Below are 6,543 nucleotides of genomic sequence, written 5' to 3'. Positions count from 1 at the left end.
TAGTAACACTGGAGACCCTTAGGCTTCATTATATATATTTGCAAGTCATTAACTCAACTCCTACTAGTTCTTCAGGACTCAACAACTTTTCTCTTAGCCTTCCTAACTCCCAAGGCTGGGCTAAGTTTCCTGTATATCTCACTGCATTTTGTGTATTTTTCTAGGAGAGCACTTCCAATAACACATTGTAATTGCCTGTTTGTTCCCTTCTTCTCCTCAGTTTTTACATCTTATGCAGGACTGCACCTCAATGCCCATCACAGTGCCTAGCACAAAGAAATATATACTTGCCTGATGGGTGGACTAGTAAGATTATTTTATCAAGGCTCTTTGTATTTCTGCATAAAATCTAACTCCTCTTCTCTCGTTTAAAAATTGACAGTGTGTGTACCAGGCAAGTGTATACAATCTACTTTTTTGTATAATCCTGCCTGATGTGGTCAGGGCTTCTTTGGGTGAATTCTAGACTGCTTATGTTTGATTCTGATATCTAAGTTTACTAGCTGTGCAAATTTGGGTAAGTTACTTCACCTCTTTGTGTATGACTTTCCTACAGTCATATTGTATGTTATAATAGCTAATCATAAGATTCTGTGAAAATAAACATTTACATGAGCATTTACTTAGGAGAGTGCCTGGTGCATAGGCTTGCTGTATTTACTTCCACATCCTCTTAACATCACTGATCTTAGCCCAAATTAAATGTAAGCAAAAATATTCTACAATTGATGACTTTGTTTTATATATAAGTCATTCAATCCTAAAGTTTGGATAAGGGGTATATTTTGACAAGATTCTAATAGATAAATCTTTTCTTGTGTGTGTGTGTCTGTGTGTATTTATAGGTTTGTGCTTTTCAATCAAGGGCGTGAAAATACCATATATATGTTGAAAGCTAGAATTTCATAGTAGCAAAACTATAGTCATAGAAATCTTCTAACAAGCTGATGAAGTTTGTTTTGAACAAACTGATATACTACAAAAATATTAAAGAAATATCTATTTTTAATGCATGTTTTAAGTAAATCATTCCACTGAATTTAATCTATCACAAATACTTCTATTAATCTCGCTCTTGAATTATTGTGAGGGTCAATATCTTTTGTGGAATTATTATGGTATCATGATTATGACTTTGTTTGTTACTTTTTCTACTTATACACAATACTGTGCCTGGACATTCAAATTAAAATGAATAACTTGGTGACTCTCCATGTATTCTAGATTTTTAAAATCTTTTGGATTCATTTGTAAAGATCTGTGCTCTCCAATGTAGTAGCCACATGCCACATGGGGTTATTTAGTTCTTGAATTGTGGCTGCTATGAGTTGAGATGTTCTATAAGTGTAAAGTAGCTACAAGATTTTAAAGAATTAATGAGAAAAAATGTAAAATACTTCATTAATAATTTCATACTGATTAGATATTAAAATGATAATATTTTGATATATTAAGTTAAATAAAATACATTGTTAAAATTAGTTTTACTTTTATCTTTTCACTTTTTTAATGTGACTACTAAAGAATTTGAAATTACATATATGGTTCACATTATATTTCAATTAGACATCATTTATCTGACTAGTTTAACTGAAAGTTACTTTTAAAAAATGTTATTTGTTGACATGAAATAACGTCTTTATCCATTTTACCTTTTGAGTATAAACACAATCTTAAACACTATTTTATTTCTTTCTAAAGCTAATGTTTGACATAAAATCAAGTAATTATATATATGCATATATATATCATATATTTTGAAGTCATAAGTCTAAAAGAACAAGCAGTCCAACTCAGATATTTTTGTAACTGTAATGTCCTGTTTATTAGACAGTTTCCAGATTTTCACCACTATATTTTTTGTCTAATTTTTAATCTATGCTTAATATCAATACATTTATAAATCTATGCTTTATAAATACATAAATGAAAGGAAAGGGAAAGCTCTTCTTAAATTAGAATGACAACTAATAAATGTAGAAGAATTAGAAAATCACCATTTGTGAGTCATCATAATAAAATTTACTCAGATAAGACTGAATTATCAGTGAATATTAAAATTAGTGGGCAAAATTTTGCCGAGGAAAAAGATACTTACATAGAGATACAAGTCACAAAATAATTATTTATTGTAAAGGGTGAATAATTTTATGATGAAGAATGCCAGTGAAACACCATCCTAACTAAGCTAACATCACTAGGATGGAACAATCAAAATGTGTTGATAAGATGTAATGAGAAAAATGCAATTGCTTCTGTTATACCCGTGCCCAAAATGAAGAACGTGGATTTAATCATGAGGAAACATCAGATAGACAAAAAAGGAGGAACAATCTACAAAAATGAAGTGACTCGTACTCCAAAATCACTGTAGTCATGAAAGATAAGGAAAGGCTAAGGAATTATTGGAAAAACTCAAGAGACATCATAATCATATGTGTTAATGTGATCTTGAATTGTATTCTGTACAGGTAGTGCAATGGTTGAATATTTGTTTCCTACCCTCCTAAAACAATTCATATGTTGAAATTCTAACCCCCAATGTGATGGTATTAGATGGGGCCTTTGGGAGGTAATTAGGTCCTGAGGGTAAAACCCTCATGAATGGGATTAGGGCTCTTATAAAAGGAACCCCAGAGGGCTTTTTAGCTCTCTTTCTGGCATGTGAAAGGAGGAGGCAGTCTGCAACCTGGAAGAGGGTTCCCACCAGCCCCTGAACATGCTGAAATCCTGACTTCAGGCTCTTTAGCCTTCAAAAATGATATGAATACATTTTTTGTTGTTTATAAGCAACCCAGTCTGTGAGAATTTGTTACAGCAGTATGAACAAAGACAGATTTAAGTTTTTTTCACTATAAAGAGTGTTATTGAAATAAATGGTGAAATGTGAATGGAGTCTGTAATTGTTGGTATTATTGTATCAATGTTAATTTTCTGATTTTAATGATCTTTGGCTTTCAGAACAAGGGCTGTAGTCCTTTTCTTTTAGGAAATACTTATTGAAGCATAAAGTGTAATGGGTAAAATAGCAACTTTCAGTAGGTTCAGAAAAAAAATTACAAGTATATTTACATATATATATGCACACATAAAGAGGGAGAGAGGGAGAGAATAAGGCAAATGTGGTAAAATATTAATATTTTTACCAAGGTCAATTCTTTGTTCTATTCTTGTGCCTTATCTAGAAGTCTAAAATTATTTCACAATAAAGGTTTTTAAAAATATTAAGTGGCATTCAAAGTAAATCTTGAGAAAATGCAGACAATTCTTTCTCTGAAAAAGGAGAGAAGCTATTGATGGACAGGTAACATTGAATGGTATACAAATATTCTGAAAGGTACAAGAGCCACTGATTTCCTTTGCTTAACTTCCCACAATGCCCTCAGCTACTTTCTTGTCTGATCATATACAAACGTGAAAAAAAAAAAAAAAAGCTTCTCTTAAAATGCTTTATCTGTGAGCTAAAAAATAAGAAAAAGTCCAACTGAGTTTTCCTCTTTGATTAGCCTCAGTCAGTTCAAATGAGAGGAGCAGTTTCCAAGGCAAATAGTGGGCCCATAGCCTTCAATGCTTCTTTACTGTTGCCCTTGTATTTTGCAGGGCTTTTTTATGCCCTTCTTTTGCCTCATCTTTTGAATAGGATTGTAGAGGATGGAAAAATGTGTAAATGCTCTTGGGAGACTGTCTTTTACCTTTCTTTTAGTTCTCTGGAACTATTTTAACTTTTCTAAACATTCCTTCATGCTGAATTTATGCCCTGTTAAATCAAGTACCTACTTATTTCAACTTTACCTTTAGGATAGCCTTTGTTATAATATCACCTGAAAACAGAAAATAAACTAGTAAGCATAATAAAATTATCAACACAACCCTATTAAGGTTTTTATAAATGCCCTGTTACTTAAAACCAGTAACAATCTTCAATATGCTTCATTGAAGATAATTCATTCCTTTGTCATTAATTGTTTTATTCAAAATGTTGCTCAATTTACAGTATTAAGACAGAAGAAACAGGAAAGTTTCTTAGACATATATTAAATAATAATAAAACAATAGCAAAAATACATCTAAGATGATACTAAATTAGGTAATAGAAAATTTCACGTAGAGAAATAATTCTTAAATAAATAATAAAAGTACTGTTTCTGCAGTCCTCTTTGCCATCACCTAATCTTGTGACACTAGGCAAATTATATAATCTCTGACACCAAAATAACACAAAGCAGTGGCAATAGATTTAATGTTCGGATTCACTTCTCTATGTATAATTAGAAGAATCTTAAAACTTTGAAAATACCATGGTCTAACTCTAGTTACACTTTTAAAGCTCCAAATACTTTAAATGATAAATTCCCAACAGATTTTACAAGACCCTTTTCCTGAGCTTTGGTGTTCAAGAAATGATCTAATTATCAAACTAATTTTAGGGACACAAATAGAATTTTATAATATGCTTTATGCACAAAATGTAATGGAAGAAATGTAGATGACTTACAGTTCAGTTCCAGGGGTACAGTATTCCCAGTGACCTATTTACTAAATAAAACTCTGCTACTGTGCTGTTTTCTGTACTGCACAGAAGATCATAAACATACAGAAAATGCCCTTCATTTCTAATTCATTTGAATCACCTTTTTCTCACCTTTATTCAACAGGGAAAAACAACAATCTAAGCCGCTTTAGTAATAATGTTATTCCTTAGAAGATGCAAAAATAGTTTTGACATTTTACCCCATCAAGGACAAAAACAAATGAATGTTATAGAATAAAAAAAGATTGCCCATGGTATACAACTTCTTCCTGAAAGTACAACAACAAAGAAATAAGGCTTCATTTTCAAAGGGAGAGATTTTCTACCATCGGGTTTGTTTTTATTTTAATTAGAGTTCTATTTTTTAGATAATTGTAGATACGTATGCAGTTATGAAGATAATGCAAAGAGATCTGGTATACTCTTTACCTGATTTTCTTCAAAGGTAACATCTTGCGGAACTCTAATTCAACATCACAAACAGAATATCAATGTTAATACAGTCAAGATACAGAACATTACTATTGCTACCATATCCCTCCTGCTGCCCTTTTGTAGCCATATTCAGTTCCCTCCCTCCTTAACCATTGGCAACCACTAATCTGCTCTTTATTCTACAATTTTGTCATTTCAAGAATATTATGTAAATGGCTTTCCTCATTCAGCATAATTCTCTGCAGGTTTACTCAGGTTGTTGCCTGTGTCAATAGTATATTTTTGCTGCTGAGTAGTATTCCATGACATGGATGTACCCCAGTTGGTTTAACTATTCACTTATCGAAGGAGAATCTAGATTGTTTCTAGTTTTTTTTACTATTAGAAAAAAAGCTAATAAAACCTTTATGTACAGGATTTTATGTAACAATAAATCTTTATCTCTCTAGGCTCAATGCCTAGAAGTACAATGCTGGGTTGTATAGTAGTTGCATATTTCGTTTCGTAGGAAACTAACAAACTGTTTTCCAGAATGTTTCATATCCCCAACAGTAATATATAAGTGATCTAGTTTTTCTGCATCAGCACCAGCATTTGATATTGTTACTGGTTTTTACAGGAACGTAGTCAAATATTTTATTATAATTTTGATGTAAATTTTGCTAATGGCTAATGGTGTTGAACATCTTTTCCTGTGCCTACTTGTTTGTATTAGTCCATTCTCATGCTGCTATAAAGAACTGCCTGAGTCTGGGTAGTTTATAAGGGAAAGAGGTTTAATTGACTCACAGTTCTGGAGGGCTGCAGAGACCTCAGGAAACTTACAATCAGTGAAAGTGGAAGCAAATATGTCCCTCTTCACATGGCGGCAGCAAGGAGAAGTGCCAAATGAAAGGGGAAAACCCCCTTCTAAAACCATCAGATGTTTTGAGAACTCACTCACTATCATAAGAACAGCATGGAGGTAAGTGCCCCCATGATTAAATTACTTCCCATTGGATCCATCCCATGACATTTGGGGATTATGGGAGCCACAATTCAAGATGAGATCTGGGTGGGTTCACAGCCAAACCATTTCATTTGTAATCTGTACATCCTTTATGGTGAAATTTCTCTTTATGTCTTTTACCTACTTTTTCTTGGCCTTTTTTAAATGTGAGTTTTGAGTATTCTTTATTTATTTTAATGATACTCCTCTTTTTAACATGCAATTTATAAATATTTTTCCCACCGTGTAGCTCATCTTTTCACTGTCTTAACATGATCTTCTGCAGAGCAAAAGTTTTCAATTTCAAGAAAGCCCAATTTATCAATTTTTGTGTTCATGTATTGTACTTTTGCTGTTACATCTAGGAGCTACATGCCTGGCCCTAGGTTCTGAAGATTTTCTTCTAACATTTCTCTAAAAGTTTTACAGATTCACATTTTATATTTACGCCATAGGTCCATCTTTAGTTTACTTCGGTTTTAAGCCATGGGTGTCTAATCACTTCATTACTATACATTGAAAATACTCTTTCCCACTTGACTATGATAAGCTTTTTGATGTGCTGTGGCTTGAACCTGGTTTGCCAGCT

This window comes from Papio anubis, chromosome 1 (genome assembly GCF_008728515.1).
Source record: "Papio anubis isolate 15944 chromosome 1, Panubis1.0, whole genome shotgun sequence".
NCBI lineage: Eukaryota > Metazoa > Chordata > Mammalia > Primates > Cercopithecidae > Papio > Papio anubis.
This window is presented reverse-complemented; position numbering follows the sequence as displayed.